At 44.4% G+C, this 19466-nt stretch overlaps 1 long non-coding RNA gene across 1 annotated transcript; it reads right to left on the bottom strand.

Annotated features, from left to right (window-relative positions):
• Positions 1-1919: 1919 nt before the first annotated feature.
• Positions 1920-5281, bottom strand: LOC123001371 (uncharacterized). Its single transcript, XR_006410187.3, has 5 exons — positions 5166-5281; positions 4965-5087; positions 4631-4856; positions 4068-4164; positions 1920-2658 (listed from the first exon to the last, which is right to left on the bottom strand). It is a non-coding gene; the product is annotated as an uncharacterized LOC123001371 (long non-coding RNA).
• Between the last annotated feature and the right edge of the window lie 14185 nt (positions 5282-19466).

Below are 19466 nucleotides of genomic sequence, written 5' to 3'. Positions count from 1 at the left end.
CCACCTTGTCCATACTTTTTGCCCACTTGGTTTTGTAATCAGCTTATAGTTTCAGTAGGTGGATTCAGGCTGCAAACCTTTCTCTGTAAGAAACAAGCTGGCCCATATTAGATGTGGACTGATGGTCATGGCATTGTTAGCCCATGTCTTACCCCCAGAGAGTTCACACCCTAAAAACAGTGCGAAAAATGTGTTTGTTTCACACTGACCTTGCACTGAGTTGTTCATAACCAAACCTACTCACCCTGACTCCTCTTTCTCATTCCCTACATTCTGTCCACCCTACCCTCCTGTTCATGTGTTTCTTCTCATAAGACTTATCGTCTTCTGACAAAGTACAACTTAAATATAGCATGTTCTGTTACTTTCTGTCTTCAAATCCCCACCACCTCCATTAGAATACGAACTCCAGTGGGCGAGAATCTTTGTTGTGTTTCCTGATGAATCCCATGTGCCAAGAACCGTGCCTGGAACACAGCTGGTATTCAGTTTAGGTCACATAAATGAATCAGAATTCTCCCCACAGGCAGTTTGGGGGAAGAGAGGAAAGAAACAGGCCAACCCAGGTTCCTGGATTCTCTTTCCTCTTAGAGAAAAGCAGGAAAGCCAAGGAACTTCTCCTACGCCTTTCCTTCCATCTGACTTCACCTTCACTTCCAATTCTAATTTGATTAACTGGCTTTAATCCAACTTTCTCCCCAAAATCTGTTTGCTGTTTGTTCATACTCGAGTGACAATCAACCATGTTGCATTTTTTAGATTACAGTTTCTATCTTTATACTTTCATTTCTAACTTGTCTCAAATCTCCTTAGCTATGTTACCTTTTTAATTCTCAATTTATGACACTGGGCTCTGATACCCTGTTCACATATGTCTTGATTAGAAGAAATCACACAGGCTGCTCAGGGTAACAGTGGGTTACGTCACTCTACCAGTCAAACCAGAGCCAAACCACAAAGCTGTTTGGATCAATTTCAGAACTTTTTTCTCCAACAGTGGGGGACACCACACTGGTTTTGAGCGTGTCTTTGCCACGCCCACATCACCACCTGATTGCAGTGCCACGAACTCGGTTTGCAGTGACCTTACCACAGGCACACACAAGCACCCCCACCTCTGCGTGTAGACTGTGCTGTACTTTGCAGTCAGAATACTCATTTGAGGGACACCTGGGTGGCTTAGTCGGTTAAGCATCTGCCTTCAGCTCAGGTCATGATCTCAGGGTCCTGGGATCGAGTCCCACCTCAAGCTCCCTGCTCAGTGGAGAGCCTGCTTCTCCCTCTGCCTGCTGCTCCCCAGGCTTGTGCGCGCTCTCTCTCTCTCACAAATAAATAAAATCCTTAAAAAAAAGAGAAAATGAATACTCATTTGAGAACCTCTTTTGATCCAAAACTGGCAACAGTCTGGTTCCCTGACTTCCATTCATTGATTTTCTTGGGTAAGTAGTTTCTCACACTACCTGAGAGATTGTTTTTTTTAAAAAAGTAAGAATTCTTCTCAAAGATGGAGCAGTGAGGATAGATGACACCACTTTCTTGTCTACCATGTTATCCCATATTTGTCCCACCCGCTGAAGTAGAATGCATATCATTTGTTGTTTCAAAATATTCTATTTTTTTTTTTCAACACAGTTCCGGGAAATGTTGGAGCAAAGTAGATACAGATGGGAGAGTCACCGGTACTCACTCACTTGATTCATCTCAATGAAAGTTTGAACACTAAGTAGGTCGGCTTAAGTCTTCCTTTTCAAATCTACCAGTGAATCACTACAGTGCTAAGGAGCTCCAGGAAATGGAAAAGATAGTATACACGGTTTTTGTTGTCAAGACGCCTCATCCAGTGAAAAGCATAAAGCATGTCTTCACGAAAAATTACCTTTTTATTTTTATTTTTTTTTTTAAAGATTTTATTTATTTGACACAGAGAGAGACAGCCAGCGAGAGAGGGAACACAAGCAGGGGGAGTGGGAGAGGAAGAAGCAGGCTCATAGCGGAGGAGCCTGACGTGGGGCTCGATCCCATAACGCCGGGATCTCGCCCTGAGCCGAAGGCAGACGCCCAACTGCTGTGCCACCCAGGCGCCCCCGAAAAGTTACCTTTTTCAAAAAGTTAACAGCCAAGGTTAACTATAACTCAGAGAGAAGGGAACAACTGTCGTCTACACAGGTTAGGACTGGGGTCATCTGAATGGAAGGGATGGGGGTCTGTGTCTCAAAAATTAGCTCTGCTTGATCGATGCCACGGAGGAGAGTGAGTGCTCACAGAGTAAGAGCAGAAGAACAGAGGCAGCGGGACTCCACGGACAAAGGTCTGCACAGACGGCTGCCCGGGGTCCTGGGGCTCATTAGCTCAGCCGTTCATTTATGAAGCCGCTAGTTCAGTGAGCGTTTCACTGAATGGTTTAACATGCAAGACCCTGCGTGGAGGGGGTCCACAGAATAAAAGGCCGAGCCAAACAGAGAGAATTGCTGCCCTCAGGGAGCCTGGGTGGCTCAGTTGGTGAAGCGTCCGACTTTGGCTTAAGTCATGATCTCAGGGTGGTGGGATCGAGTCCCACGTTGCGCCCCCGCTCATCGGGAAGTCTTTTTGTCTCTCTCCCTCCTCTCTTCCCCCTGCTTGTGCCGTCTCTGTTTCTCGTTCAAATAAATAAATAAAATCCTTAAAGAAAAAAAAAGAAAGAAAGAATTCGTGGCCTCCCGGAGCTTACACTTTAGTGCAGGAGACAGGGCTAAACCAGTCTGCTAGTACGTGCTGTGTGAGTGCGGGAGAGGAGAGAAGCGGGCGATGGGGCAGGGCGCCTCGGGGAGAGCCGGGAGAGCCTTCCAGGGCCAGCGAAGGTGCACGAAGCCTCTGCGGCACGAGGAGCGCACTGTGTTCTGACGACAACGTCGACGGAGTGGCCGCAGGCGGGCGAGCAAGGGTGAAGCAGCACAGAGCCAGGCACGGTGCCCGCAGGGCTTCGCCTTCTGCGGTTGGGGCTTGCCCAACACTGCAAGGAGCGCCAGGAGCGGGACTTTACCCGAGAGTCCTCGGAACCCTGCGGACCGTTCTAAGCCGGAAATGGACGTAATGAACCTATTAGTGCTCATGTGTGGGGAAAGAACGGAGGGGGCCTAAACGGAGGCCAAGAAACCCAGAGGAGAGATGCTGACTCTCCGAAGTGGTTTCCAGGGAAAGGGCCATGATTTTGGTGCTAAGAGGGATCCTTGATGATATTCCAGGAGAATGTTTAGCCATTTTTAGTCTTATGGGAAATATCTATATCTTATGGGAAATATCTTCTCTGTGTTTAAGTCACAGAGAAGGAGCAGAGGGAGGGAGAAAGTTGAGATAAAAGACAAAAGGAAAAATTAAAAGACTAAAATCCAAAAGGACATGTTGATGCCAAGTGGAAGGGTTTGCCTGGAAAGGAGGATTCTTCTTACTCTGAGATGGATGGAAGGGAAGACAGCCAACTGGCTGAGGACAGAAAGCATGAGCTGTGGTGCATGCAGGAAGCAGAACGCAGCGAGTGTCGTGTTCCAGGAAGACCCTCCATCTCTAGCCGGCACTGTGGGCCCTGTGACATGGCAGACAGGCTGGCCACGGTCCCCAAAGACGTGTCCAAATATGCTGAAGGTCAGGGGACCGGAACCATCGGGAATTTGAAGAGGGCAACATAATCAGATGGTGAGGATCTGAAGGGAAGGGACTGTTACGGAATCGTGGTGGGATAACCTTCTAGAAGCACAGAGGAGAGCCGAGAGCCTGACAGCTCGTCTCCTTTCTCAGAGCACCCAGATATGTGGAAAGGAGACACTCGATGAGAGGGATGCTCTAAAGAGTGAGGTCAGCACGGCCTGGCCAGTGTGGGATTGGACTGGAGCCAAGAACTAGCAAGTTCCAGACCTGAGACAAAGTCAGGGCTTCTAAGGCCAAGCCCAGTCTCCTTCCACAAGGAGAAAGCTGAGGCCAGAGTTGATGCCACTAGCGGGAATTGTATGCGTTGGGACTGAGTGGGTTAGAACATTTGTAAATAAAGTAGTGTTAGCTTGAGGGGGTCACAGGAGGAATAACAACGAATTTACCCTCTGGAGCTCACGGAGTTGACCAATCCTAAATTCCCTTTGCAAAATGGCCATAATGGGCTCCATAGGACTCCAACTTAGACTGTAGTCGGTCTCCCTGGCAAGAAAAAAACGAGCCAAACAAAATAGGGGTTTCCAAATTGTACTCCCCTGTTCATCTTTACCACACCTGGCTTCTTCTGAACCCTCTCTCCCCTTTCTCTCTCTCACCAAATTTTCAAGCCCTGTTTCTTCCATATCTGTCCCCAAATGTGCTACTCCCTAACAATCTGGAACTAGCACATCTCTCTGGAGAGAAGCCAGACCCCCCCCCCCCAAGTGCTCCTTGCTGGACCACTGTCTTAGAAAAAGAGCACCATCTATACTCGACTGAATTTCCTTGCCCCAAAACTACAGTGATGTGGGGAGGAAAGGGGTTTTACTACAGCCTTAGCTGATGATCGCTCTCAATAAGGGGAAATCAGTTGGCTCCATAAAGATTTTTGAGTTAAAATCTTGCTAGGCTGGTTCAGGCTCGACATTAGGACGTAACCCCTCAAGCCACTGTCAGGACACCCTCTTACCCTCCAGCTGGGTTTTACAGGGTCAGAGAACCATTTCAGCCTGGTTTAGACTACGTGTAATTCTTCTGCCACCCTGGGGAGCCTGGGTGGTGGCTCAGTCCATCGGGCGTCTGCCTTCCGCTCGGGTTGTGGTCCCCGAGTCCTGGGGTGGAGCCCTGAGTCCGGCTCTCTGCTCTGTGGCACGTCTGCTTCCTCTCCCTCTGTATTCTCTCTCACTTTCGCTCTCCTTCAAATGAATAAATAAAAATCTTTTAAAAGATAATAAAATCTCTTTAAAAAAATTATTCTGCCATCTCTTTGAAACTCAGTCATTCTTACAACATTGCTATCTCACCTTGGTTCAATCTAAAACTGGGGCTTTCTGGAAACGGTACACGACAGGTACCAATCCGAATGCCACACGGGCGCTGTGGTGGGTCTGGCGGCATGCGCTCTGTGAAGTAGAGTCCACTTAGTGCTGGAACAAGGAAAGGACTAAATTAGAATCGCGGTTGGCAGAAATAGTCCCCCATCTGGCACTGTAATTCCATACTACCTTGACCTGCCACAGTCCTTGCTGTTCCGAGCGCTGATTTAACAGATGTATTATTCAGAATATCTTCTTTACCTTTTTGAGAAACCAACTGTATAAAAATGTGTGTAATATGGCTCTCTCTGTCACGGTGAAGAGAAACTTTCAGTCGCCGATAAACATGATCACTTTACGGCTGGGATCAGCCAACAGGCTCCTTATGCCTATTTTCACCCATGACATCAGACATGATTTCAAGTAGGACACTATTTCAGTACCATCTTCTGTGACCTCGTTCCTGAGCCTTTTTTTTTTTAAGGGTCAGTCTTAGTTGCTGCTGACATGCGGCATTTTCAAAGACTCGAAGTGGTCTTTATTACAACCCTTGACTTCACCTTCTCTGCCAACAGGAAATTTTATACAACTCTCATCTCCCCATTACAGCAGTGCCGGGAAGCCGCGTCCAGGCACGGTTTCATACTGCCACCTACCGGCAAAGAAGGATTCTGTTCCCCTTCTCCTTTCATTTATTTGTTTCTGTTCTAACTGTTCTGTTTCCTTTAAAGCCAAAAAGATTTAGCCTTTAACTTTCTACTTAAAACTACGAATTGGGTTTATAATTCAATTAAAATCACCGTTTCAATCTCAGCTAGTCAAAATCTATAAGCTCTTGCCACTGAGGGGCACAAATCAGTGAGGCAAGCCTGGAGCTCTTTTTATTTCAAATGCAACATTGTAGCCATTTTTCAGTGTTTTCTCAGGGCCTGCCCTCCCGTTCATCCAAACCAGCTCCCCCCAGCCTTCCCTCTGTCCTCCTGTCCCAGACCCCACATTGTCCCAGCTGTAACCTAGACCCTGAACCAACCTTTAATTCACCTCAAAGGGCTACTGCACTCACCCGCAACCAAATAATCGGATTGCTCTGAAACAGACATTGACACTGATTGTCACTAAATATAACAAGTGCCTTATGTACATTTCATTGGAACCACAAGCTCAAATTAGCCTGTCAGAATTTCACTATTCCTCATGCCAGTGTGTCAAGTGACACAATTAGCTCAAGAGAATAAAGAAAAGGCTTGTCAGAGCCCTCAGCACATTTCTCTTCTCCGAGATCCTTCCCTTTCCGAGGTGCCTGATTTAATTCAAATTCTTTTCATGCCTGAAGCGTGTGTGTGTGTGTGTGTGTGTGTGTGTGTGTGTCTGTGTTACCCTTCAAACTTCAAAACGATCACACAGTAAAGAGTTGGGGTAAAATGGGTGTGTTTCACAAGGGCCCAAATGCAAGTTCCCCCTCTTACTTACCTTTTGCAAATGAGAATTGATCAAAGGCTGAATCCTAGCCCTTTGTGAGAAAACCAAAGGATGCTGAAAAGAAGGATGTGAACCTGGAAAGATCACAGCTTGAGGAATACCGGCCAACCCTACGTGATTAATACCCAGCAAACCCGAAGGCTTTGGGACCATCAAGAAGCAGCAAGAAAACAGAAATAAGTTAGTATTTAATGCTGACTCATAAGAAGGGTCCCTTTGGACCGGCCAAGGCAAGCAGAGAGGCGGGTGGTGCGGCTCACTGTGGCTTACACCCAAGAGGTCCCCCCCCCCATCCTCATCCTCAAGGCTTCTCAGAGGACACCTACGGTGGGCTGCAGGGGACTGCCACCAAGACAGAACCCTGTTCCCTGGCCCCCAGCTGGGACGGAGTGTGGTGCCATCGCTCCCGTGTCCATAACCCGTTCACTTGGCAAGTGCTCTTTAAAGGATCAATGGCGTGTGGCTCCAGGACACCAAAATCTAAGAGGTCTTGTGAATGGTCTTCTAGAAGCGGGCCGCCGGAGACAGCAGCAGGTAGGATGTGGTCCCTTCAGCCTAGCGACCGCCGTCCACAGGCCTGTCCGGACACGGCGCGGCGAGGCGGAATACTGCCCCGGGTGACAGGTGTTGCTCAAAGCACTCACAAAACCCCTGAAGTTCGGGATGCAAACGAGTGTGCACACTGGCTGAGGAGAAAGGACGACCGTGCGAGTCACACGTGCCGAAGGAACAGAGAATTCAGAACTTCTGACTTGGCTCAGAGAGCAAAGTAAGACCGGCCGTCGACCCTGACATGAGAATCAGTGTCCACGAACAGTCGGTCAGGAGAGCCAGGCTTCACACCCGGGCAGGACAGCTGGGGGAGCTAAGCCCGGGCAGCCGTGGGCCTAACTTCTAGGAAACAGATCGCTCCAGGTGAGCAAAATAGGGCATCGTGCCATTAAAATTTCTAAAATAGTAATTAGTCTTTGTCAGGTAGCTAGACCATGTTCTCTAGAGTATTTCTGTTTTTACTACTTTTATTTTTGGCCTGTATTTCTAACAGCCTTGTTGAGATATGCTTCATATTAACGTGCAGAGTTGGAGGATTTTGACAAGTGTCTATACCACAGTCAAGCTTATATAAAGCTTGTTTCTGCACCTTTGAAACCCCTTCTTCCTACCCCTCCCGCTTCACCTTCATCCGAAGAACCACTGGTCCACTTTCAATCATTACAGATAAATTTGGATTTTATAGAATTTTACAAAAGTGAAACCATGCAATTTATACCATTTTCTGTTCTGCTTCTTTTGTCCGGCATCGCTGTTTTGGAATGTAACCATTTGTGGCCTGTATCAATAGTGTATTCCTTTTTTACTATTGGCTAATATCCTCTTTATACGGATAGGCCACATTTTGTTTATTCATTCATCAACTGATGGACATTTGGGTTTTCATTGTTGTTGTTGTTTTCCAGTTTGCAGCTATCGTAACTAAAATAGCCAGGAACATTTGTGTAGAAATCTTTGCACGGACGTGTGTTCTCATTTCTCTACAGTGAATGCCAAGAGCAAGATGCTTGAGTCCTGTAAAGGTGTTTGTTTAAGTTGTTGAGAAACTGCCCAACTCTGTCCCTGGTGATGCACCATTCTGCCGTCACGCCCGCGGAAAATGAGAGTTCCAAGCCCTCCACAGCCCGCTCGTTCCTTTCAAAGTAGTAGGTGTGGCCAATGGTGGTTTTAGACTGCATTTCCCTGAAGTCTAGCCAGGTTAAGCATCTTTTCATGTACTTATTTGTCATGGGTTTATTGATTTTTTTCATTGATCGATGTCATCATCAACTATTAATAACATTTCTGGCTTTACTATCACAATTTGTAATTCAATTCGCATAGATGCCCAAGGTGCAATTTCCTTCCGATCTCTATTATTTACTTGTGGACCACACAGCATGACATTAATAGTCCATCAATTGTAAGACAGGTCTTCTAGGTAAAAATGAACCAAAACAGATGCTTAGAGCTTTATACCCAAATCCATCTGAGAGATAAACTTTCCATACATCAATTTATCAAAGAAAAAGATGTACTTTCCTTCAAGAAATGGGTTTATTTTCTTAATTTATATTTAATAAGTATTAGTTTCCAATCATTTGGAGAAGATGGGGAACTCTTATAGCTAACTTGACAACTTATTTTCTTAAGTATACTTTCAAAGTTCAAGGGCTTTTTATACAGATTTTTAGAAATAGTTTTCTGCCAATGTCTATGCTTTATCTCACCACAGTTACTACTTTTACAACATTTAAATACTCCATACTTACTCTTCTTTTTAATCTCGAAGTTTTCCAAAGGAAACAGAGTGTAAACAGAATAAATAAGCAAACTCTGTTGGCTAAATATTTAAATACATGTATCCCTTATATATGTGTTTGAACATGTGAGAGGAAAAAATAAAGAACTTATGCTTCCTTTTAAAAATATCATTAAACAGTATACACATCCAGGGGATGCCTCAGTGGCTGAGTTGGGTAAGCGTCTGCCTTCAGCTCCCGTCATGATCTCAGGGTCCTGGGATCCAGCCCCAAGTCCAGCTCCCTGCTCAGTGGGGAGCCTGCTTCTCCCTCTGCCTGCCGCTCCCCCTGCTTGTGCTCAAGCTCTCTCTCTCTGTGTCAAATAAATAAATAAAATCTTAAAAAACAAAACAAGTTTACACACCCAGTAAATGAGACGTTACCCATGTTGAATTCTCTACTAGTACACTATCCCCCCCCCAAAAAATTCCCAGATATATAAAAGCTCAAGTAAACTTTCATAATTGCAAAACATCTCAGCTACACCAATGATCTAACCAGCGGTGAACGGTCACATTTCTGCAATATGCCTTCCCCTGCTCAGCGATGGGCTGTCCTGTCTCTCATTGCATCACGTGGCTTAAAACAGAGGCGTGCGCTGAGAAGCGCCTGGGATGTCGGCTTGCTGTCGCTTACTGCTTTCACTAGAATAGTGCAAACTTGTCTGGCAAAGAAGAGAAATGAATTGTTCACCAGGGAAATGAAGTCTTGAAGCGGCGAGACATGGTGTGGAGGAAGAGGGAAAATCAGAGAAAACCATCAACAGCGAAAAAGGCGTCAGAACGTGAGAAAAGGGTTTAGTTAGTTGAAAATAAGTCTGTGGGAGAGAAACATAAGAAGAAAAGTGTCCAAGTATATTTTGAAAATGAGGCCAACACGGACTATTGAAGAGAATTTCCATCACCCAGCCGTGTGCTGGGGGTCCCCGCCCAGAGCCCGCCCAGCAGCCCCCTGCGCAGGGTCCTCTAGAAGCCACCTACGTCCTCACAGACCCCAATCCTTTGGGGACAGCCCAGGAACCCATTTTTTCACTTGAATTACCAAAGGCAAGACAGTTCCCCAAAACAAAAGAAAATGCACTGAGAATACGTCAACCACTAAATGTCTATGATGTGTGAGTGAACCGTGGGAATACAAGAGGAAATACTACGGGTGACGTCAGCGTGCGTCATTGCACGTGATGAAGTGCGTCATCGACAGGTAGGCCTGGTCTAATTGAGAAAATAAAGTATTTTATTGCCATGAGCTGAAATAATTAAAAGACATAATTAATATCTTGGTAGAACATACAGAGAATCCTTTCATACACTAATATGCTCTGAAGATCATCCAGGAAGAAAAGCTGGGACTGTCTTTAAGCAGGAAGTGTTAAGCAGCTGGAACCCGTTTTCTTAGCCATATTTAATCTGACCGTGTTTTTGTCTTTTGGAGTCAACTCAGAATTACAGAAAGCTTAAGTCTTGATTTCTTGGCCTTGTACACTAAAGATCAAATTTTGTCTAACAGCACTTGAGATTTTTGCTAAAATCTTATTTTAAAATTGCAGCGAATTTGCAAAATAGAGAAAAGTGGGAAGAAAGAAAAACTCACCTCTTCAGATGCGAGTCTTACTTTTCCAGTTATTACATAGTCTCCAAAAACATGATTTTTAATTGTTTCCCAATAGTGTATTATGTGAAAAATAGGATTTCTTGATACATACCTTTTTATTTATTTTTAAAGATTTTGTTTATTTATTTAGAGAATGAGCAGGGGGAGGGGCAGAGGAAGAGAGAAAATCTCAAGCAGGCTCCCAGTTGACTGCGGAGCCAGACACAGGGCTTGATCTCAAGACGGTGAGATCATGACTTGAGCCAAAATCAGAAGTCGGACCCTTAACTGACTAAGCCACCCAGGTTGCCCCAATACATCTCTTTTAAAAAAAAAAGACTTTTTTTACTTTAACATCATCCTTGCAAGGTAAGTGTGCCCCTCTGCAGTCATTTCATCAGAGATACTCCTAGAAGTGAATTTACCAAGTCAAAACCGCACACACGTTCAAGCTGCGAATCTACACTACAAATTGCTCTCCGGAATATTCGCGCTAATTTACATGGTTACCAGCAATATTTGGGCATGCCCTTTCTCAGCCCCTTACTAGTTTGCTTAATACAGATCATATACACTTATATCTGCTGTAGCTCCGAGCTAAGTGTATTTATAGCATGCTTGCAGTGGCAAAGGCATACCACACGGGCCACTCACCGTCCCACTCCCGCGCTAAGGGAGTCATTTCTAAGAAGCACAAACAAAATTCTTTTGTCCAAGTGGGATTTGCCTTGTAAGCCCCTCCAAGGATAATTCTCCAGGCAGCCCCTGCCAGTGGATGAGAACTGGGGCTCCGGGCACCCTGGGACCTGGTTCTTCTCCAGGACTCCCTGCAATGTGCACTCTCACCACTTCTACCAAAGACAGAGCTGGGAAGTTTCTGAAGCATGAATTGAGCTGTTCTTGTCCCGGAACACACTTTCCAGTGTGTCACCTTTCCTTCCCCTGAAACCTAGACCGCCTGTGATTTCAGGTTTTTCATGACGCTGCCCATTTAGACCTGGCCCCCTTGGTCAGCACCCCATGCCTCAGCTCTGTTCCATTAGATGACACATGTCCCCTGACTTGTGACTCTCCCTACAGGTCCTTGTACTTTGATGTGGCCATCACCTCTGCCACTTCACGCTCGGTATATGAACGACCAATGGCCTCAAGTGTTTATATTTTGGCGGAGGACTCCAAGAGCATATAGAAATAATAATGAATGACCAATTCTCTAATTTCTGGCCCCTTCGTGTGTGTGGACGCCACATTAGGCCAACGCAGGAGATAGGAATGTGGAACCCAAGGCGTTCTTTGTCTGACTTCAGACCCACCACTGAAATGCCTCCTGCCCACCTGGTCTGTGCGCTCTGGAACTTTCCTGTGATAGTCGGATGTGTTTTCCTGTTTCAGGTGCATCTCCTGGCTCAGGTAGACAGACAGACAGACAAACTGCACTATTTGCATATAAATACACACACATATACACTTAACTTACTGTATGTATTATACAATATATGTTTCTAATATATTTTCATAATTATATCGATAACTGATGAGGGAGCAGAGGGCTGGCTGAAGACAAAGCATGAGCTACACCTGCAACCCCCCCCACCCCCCCCACCCCCGGGTGGGACATGTGTGACATTCTTCCGGGAAGCCCTCAACCATCTCAATGCTAATGCCTTGTTGGAGGGAAAAACAACCTTCCCTTGACAATGGCAGGGCCTCAGGTATCCTGTGAGTCTTCTTTAACATATGAAAGTACTTTCTCAACCTCCCTGTTTCCTTACCTCCCCCAACCCCATAGCATATAATCAGCCACCCCGCACAACCCCAGGCAGCAGCTCTTTCTGCCCATGGGTCCTGTCCCTGTGCTTTCATAAACCACCATTTTGCACCACAGATGCCTCAAGAGTTCTTTCTTGGTCGTCGGCTCTGGACTCCACCCCACTGAACCTCACCTATATTCCAAAACCACATCAACAACCATGGAAGCATAATCACTCCATCATGGAATATTCTGGCATTGCTACTGATGTTTTCCTACACGAATCAAAAGTAAAAGCTAGGGGCGCCTGGGTGGCACAGCGGTTAAGCGTCTGCCTTCGGCTCAGGGAGCGATCCCGGTGTTCTGGGATTGAGCCCCACGTCAGGCTCCTCCGCTATGAGCCTGCTTCTTCCTCTCCCACTCCCCCTGCTTGTGTTCCCTCTCTTGCTGGCTGTCTCTATCCTGTCGAATAAATAAATAAAATCTTTAAAAAAAAAAAAAAAAAAGTAAAAGCTAGAACTCAGAGGCCTGAAGGGTTATGGTTCGGGTTCTCTTTCTGGGTGATGCTTCTGGTTCCAAACCATCCTTTGGTTCTCCATTAGCTCTGACTCCTTTTGGGCTCCTGCCGCCAAACACCGCCCTCTGCTGATCCACACCAGTGCCGGGCAAGTCACTGTCTCATGCTGGTAGGAATAAAACTCTAGAAAGCCTTCAAGCATCCTGTAATTGGCATGCCCGCTCTGTAACCTTGGGGTATATATACACTAACGTTTCTCTCCACTTTTTCACTTCATTTCTCAGGACCATGTTTCTTAACTGCAGGAAGTTTGGAAGCTGCAAGTGCTGGTCCACCTCCAAAGGACAGGGGCGGGAGAGGGGAGATACGGGTTCTTTCTGCACGAGGCTTAGACAAAGTGCTGCTAATACTGTTGCTCCTTGAGTCTTGCCGGTGACGCTGGATTTGGCATAATCCACAACACTCCTCAGTCTGGGATAATCCTGCTTGGCCATGGGATTTCTCAGGGGATGAAGCCCCCATTCCTTAAGACTCTTAACCTCAGATCTCACTAGTTGAGCCCAAGATCACGGCTCTGGAAGTTGCTCTTCCTGGTTGCACGCAGAGAAAGAATTTCTCAAGGTGAAAGCCAGCCCCGGAAGGACTGGCTCAGGGATGTCCAACACCTCAAAGAGCCCAAGCTGGCTTCCCTTTTCTCTCTGGAAACACCCTCCAAGGGGTACATCATCTTTCCTTTAAGTCCTCAAAAACCAAAGTATTTGGCTGTCCACCTTTCCGCAGACATTAGTTAGCTTACCCTTCCCTTCTAAGAAAATTGTCCTCATAATTCATGGGCGATTTCATCCAGCCTGCATATCAAAGACCTGGCATTCTCTATGCAGTTAACTCGTGGAAAGGCACCCCTTGTGTCAGCGAGGCCACGACATTAGCATCATGAAAACTGTCTTTCAGATACAAATGTAATTATTTTTACTCCCTATTGCTTTTGCTAATTCACTTCTCCTCTGTTACCCCCACATTTGGAAACTATGGCCCTTCAGGAGGTCTGGGAAAATCTCCAGAGGAAAGGAACGCTGGAGAATTTTTTCTACAAATCACCGTGGCTCTATTTGGAGATGTGTTGCTGTTGTTTAAATGTCTCTGACTCAAAGTGACATCAAGAACAACTTCTTCGCGGAATATTGCAGTTTCTCTTACTGTATGTTATCAATACCTATTTCCCCGGCTGCAAAAGCTAGGGGTATTTTTTGCTTGTTGTTGTGCGTTATTGATGAGGGAACAGAAGGCAAGCTGAGGACAAAGGAGAAACTGACACCCCGCACCCCTCCCCACCCCGGGATGTAGGTGACATTCCTCAGGCACTCCCGGCTGCTCTAAAGGAAAAAGAAATAGTTAACCTATAGAGACCACAATCCTGCAAGACTTGAGTCTCCCTCGGTTTACAAATGTCTTAGCCATCTACAAGAACAAAGCATTTCTATCAATAACCTAGCCTCTAGAAGGAAATGTAGATATAATTCAATGTCCTTATAACCTGCAGCCTCCAGGAAGTTCCCAACTATCTTAATGTTAATGCCTTACTAGAGGGGAAAACAACCTTCACTTGACAAAGGCAAGGCCTCCATACCTGTGAATCTTCTTTAACATATGAAAGTACTTTCTCAACCTCCCTGTTTCCTTACCTCCCCCAACCCCATAGCATACAATCAGCCACCCCCCACAACCCGGGGCAGCCGCTCTTTCTGCCCATGGGTCCTGTCCCCTGCTTTCATAAACCACCAGTTTTGCACCAAAGACATCTCAAGAATTCTTTCCTGGTCGTGGGCTCCGGACTCCACCCCACCGAACCTCACCGATATCCCACAGCCTCCTCATTATTGTTGTCGCTGTTTTCTCTTTAAAGATTTCATTCCCTCTTACATATGGGCTGGGGATGACTGACCGACCACCATGCAAAATAACTTCTGGTGCGGCGACAGCAAGGCTCTGTTCCGGTGCCAGAGGAGGAATAAGGCGCTACTATAGTCCCCCCGGCCCTCCCTTCCGCTGCCCGCCCCCGCCTCCTCCTGGAGGCAGCAGGTGTGAAGGAAGGAGCTTTGGGAACGGCAAGCCAGGGATCGAAGCATTCCAAGATAGAGTTTCGATTGTACCTCAGCCTCTTGACCCGGCTGCGGAAGACCTTGTGGTAACAGCAGCTCAGTGTGTATTGAATCAAGTTATTATTACATGCCTCCCCCAAATTCTGACTTTCTGAACAAGTGAAAGCCTCTGCTAAGCGCTGCCCAGCCATGGTAAGGTCTGCGCGTCTCCCCTGTCCATGCCTTCCGAGGCATTTGCTCAGCATTTGCAGGGAATAAAAATACAAGCACGACAGAAAGTCTCTGCGCACAGCTCTTCAAGTGGACAAGGCATGGCCGGAGACCCTGGCTGAATGCAGAGCTCTCTCCCTCAGCCTGCAGCCTGCTAGAGAAGTTTGCCATCCAAAACGTCAAGTAAACAGAATCCTTACCAGTTGTCTAAACACAGCTTTGCTGGGACCGCGGCGCGGTTTAAAATGGCATAAAGCAGGCTACCCTGCCATCTTGTGGCCAATACTAAGAAAAACACTCAATTATATCTGAAACTAATAATATGCTATGTTCATTGAATTGAATTTATATTAAAAAATTTTTTTAAAAAGAAAAGAAAACAGGCTATTTAAAATTGACACTCAAAACTTGATCCTTATCATTTGAAATGATAATGTCCATATTTCATATGGAATGTTCCAGAGAACTGAAATAAGAAAAGGGGCCCAACTTGGCCCAACTTCAATCACCCCTCTGGAGCTCACCGAACACTTATTTGGAACTTTGAATGAAAATTCATGAGTTAACAGTTGCTAATCAAATTTATTGATTCACATATTTTGAATGTATAGTTGAATACATTTTGACAAACATAAACAAAAGTGTTACCACCACTACATATAAAAATTTCCATCCCCCCCAAAATTTTCCTCTAGCCATCTTGCCAAACCACACTCCATACCAGCCTAACCACTGATCTTTTTTCTTCCATGTTATGCCAGTTCTAGAATTCTCAACCGAATAATACAATGTCTTCTCTTGACTTCCTGACTTCTTTTCACTCAACATGATTTTGAAATTTATCCATGTTTGCATGCAGGTAAAAGGAATTCAATCTTTTTTTTTTTTTTCTGAGTGGCATTTCAGTGGACAGATATATCACAATTTGTTTATTCATTCATTAGCTGGTACATATCAAGGCTGTTCCAGGTTGGGGCAATTACAGATAAATCAGTCTGAACATTTGTACACAAGCCTTGTGTGGACATACGGTTTTCATTTGTCTTGGTAAACATCTAGGAGTAAATTCTAGTGTTTATGATATGCATCTTTATTTAATCACCATCTACCTTCAAATGATGTCATAGCTCTTCACGCACCTGTAAAATATGTAAAGCAATGTACTTTCATTTCCTCTCCATTCTTTGTAATTGTGTGCTTTTGAACTTCAGCACGCTATAACCTCCACAGTGCATTGTCATTAAGTGCTTTCAACAATCAAATATCTTTGAAATAGATGAAAAAATGTAAAAAAACAAAGTGTTTTCTATTTGCACAACATTTACCATTTCCAGTGTTCCTCATTCTTTTGCATAAATCCAAGTTTCTGTCTAGTGTCATTTTCTTTGGCCTAAAGAATTCTGTTCAACGTTCCCAGCAGCCAGTGAGTATTCCCAGCTTTTGTTTTTATGCACAAGGCTTCACTTGAAAATATTTTGACTTTATATAGATACTAGAGTGACAGGGGTCTCCTGCTTCCCCCCAACTGTCAACATTTTTAAGAAGCTCCACTATTTTCAGGCTTGCATAGTTTCTATCAAGAAGTCTGTAAAAATTCTTACATTTGGTCTACCATACATAATGTCTTTTTTTTCCTCCAGCTACTTATATTTTCTTAACATTACTTATGTTAAGCAATTAGATTATGAAGTGCCTTTTTAAAAATACTTCTTAGGATATTTTTAGCTTCTTAAATAATGTGTATTTGTATCTTATCATTTTGAACAACTTTTGACCATTATTTCTTCAATAACTACCCTTTCTTCTCCCATTTCTTCTGGTCCTACAATTTCATGTATGTTAGACTACTTGAATTTTCCCACATCAGTGAGGTTCTATTAAGTTTTTTCAACCCCTTTTTTTTGTCCCTGTGCTTCAGTTTGAATCTTTCCATTCCAGTGTTTTCAAGTTTACTAGTTTTTATCTGCTATGCTGTCATTCCATCCAGCAAGATGGTATTTTGCACTTTTAGAAGTGACATTCAGTTCATTCCATGTTTCGCTTCTTTCCTCAATGTATTCCTGTTTTCCCTCAATTATATGAACATATTTGTAATATTTACAGTAGCTGTTTTAAGATCCTTGTCATTTCTGGATCTGTTTGTATTGACTGATTTTCTTCCTGATAATAGGTCAAAATTTCCTGTCCCTTTACATGTTGATAATTTTTTTTTATAAGAACCTGGATATTTTGGATGTTACATTCTTAAGGGTTTGGATTGTCTTTTGTCCCTTTAAAGAAGTATTGAATTTTTTTTTTTTCAGACAAACAGTGGTAATCCAGCTGATCCTTTTAAACTTTACGTTCAAGCAAGACCAACTCTAAAGCAGTCTTTCCTCTAAGGCTAATTTAGCCCTACTAGTAAGAAGTGGCCCTTCCATTATCTCTTCTGGTTGCTGCAAGAGCTCAAAATGTCTCTCACTCTGGCTGAGTGAAATTTAAATGTTTCCTGGCCCTATTTGGGGTGAACTCTCTTATAACCCCCAGCTGTTGTTGTTTTCGTAGCTTCATGGAGTTTCACACTACACATGTGCAGATGGGTACCTAGCAAAGGTTCAAAGAATCCATTAAGCAGGTTTCTGGAGTTTGTTCTCTGCGAGGCTCCCAGCTCTTCTGTACTTTGTGAATTTCAGCACCTTTGTCTCTCCACCTACTGTGTCTGCTTCTCCACTCGGTCAGTTCACTCACTGTAACTTCCCTCCTGCTCCAAGGGGCACCTCATCTGTTCTCTTCTCTCGGGGAACACAGTACAGCACTGTTGGTTGTCCAGTATCTGAAAGCAATTGTTTCATTATTTTGTCCAGTTTTCTAATTTTTTATAAGAGGAAGGTCTTTCTAATTCTACACAATCCACCAATTGATAGAATAAGAATTCCCGGGAAGTTTCTTTTGACACCCAGTGAAAACCATGGTGTATTAGCTCCCTGTGGTCACCATAACAAACTGCCACAAACTTGACAGTTTAAAATGACCAAAAGTTATTCTCTCACAGCTCTGGAAGCCAGAATCTGAAACTGGGGTGTTGTCAGGGCTGTATTCCCTACAGAGATGTTAGGAGAAAGTCTGTTCTTTGTTTCTTTCAGCTTCTGATGACTGTTAGCCTTCCCTGACTTGTGTCTACATCACATGGGGAAAGTTGAGAACCAGATTGCATTCTAATCCCCTGGTTTAAAAATATGGAAACTGGGGGCACCTGGGTGGCACAGTTGAGCGTCTGCCTTCGGCTCAGGGCGTGATCCTGGCGTTCTGGGATCGAGCCCCACATCAGGCTCCTCCGCTGGGAGCCTGCTTCTTCCTCTCCCACTCGCCCTGCTTGTGTTCCCTCTCTCGCTGGCTGTCTCTCTCTCTCTGTCAAATAAATAAATAAATAAAATCTTTAAAAAATAAAAAAAAAATATATGGAAACTGAGGCCCCAAACCATGACATAGATGAAATGCAAGACCCCCAGGCCTCACCCTCAGAGATCCGGAGTTAGTGGATTTGGACTAGGAACAGGGGGCCTAAATTTTCCAAAAAAAAAAAAAAAAAAAATCCTGATGCAGGTGGACAGTGGACCACACTGAGAAACACCATTCAAAGGGCTCTCACCTGACCAGAAATGAAGTAAATAAGAAAGCCCACAAGCCAAAGGAACAGAGTACAACACCAGAGCAGACAGCTGATTAAAGTTGCAACCTCAGAACCAATTCTAGATTGTGCTACTTTTCTTAGGCTCAAAGAGCTAGAGCTGATATTGTATTTTCCATAATAAAAATGATCTCTAGTTTCCCTTGAAACATTATCACTAGACATTTTAACTTGAATTTATGCTGAAACAGATTCCCTTCTTCTCTAAATCTGGACCTCTAACAAGCTGATCATAACAGAAAGGCGTTGCCATATTTGAGGGTGTTTTGCACCTATGAATTCACCAGGGAATGAGAAAACCCTAGAACACAAGTTCCCGATGAGTCCTCTAGAGCAAATTCCCATCTTTAGGCTAAAAAGTTATCCCCCAAAATGAACATGTTCCTACATTCCCTATGAATGACAGCTATAAAGTTGACCCCAGAACATATCCTAACCAGGGACTCCACAGCAAATATTTTCAGCTATTCTAATAGCTTTAAAGAAAAGGCACAAATGAAATTCACAATGGGCTTAATTTAGAAATTTGCCCTTGAAACCATTTCAGTATCCATAGATCAACAGGAAACAGGGTAAAGATTTTTAAAGTGGTCTGCAATGATGTTTTCAAACGTTAGAGAATAACGTCTACATGAAAGTTTACATGACTGGCGTGTTTAGCTAAGGATCAGCTTGAAAGTGATTTTTGTCTATGTGTTCTCACCGCCAAACCACCAGTCCATTCAATCCACCCAAATAAATTCAGAAGTCGCACTGGTTAGGAAAACAAAACAAAACAAAACAACCCTAGTGACGACTGAAGTTTCCACTTAAACAAGTTAAATATTATTTTTTTTAAAAGACAC

This window comes from Ursus arctos, unplaced genomic scaffold (assembly GCF_023065955.2).
Source record: "Ursus arctos isolate Adak ecotype North America unplaced genomic scaffold, UrsArc2.0 scaffold_13, whole genome shotgun sequence".
NCBI lineage: Eukaryota > Metazoa > Chordata > Mammalia > Carnivora > Ursidae > Ursus > Ursus arctos.
This window is presented reverse-complemented; position numbering and strand designations above follow the sequence as displayed.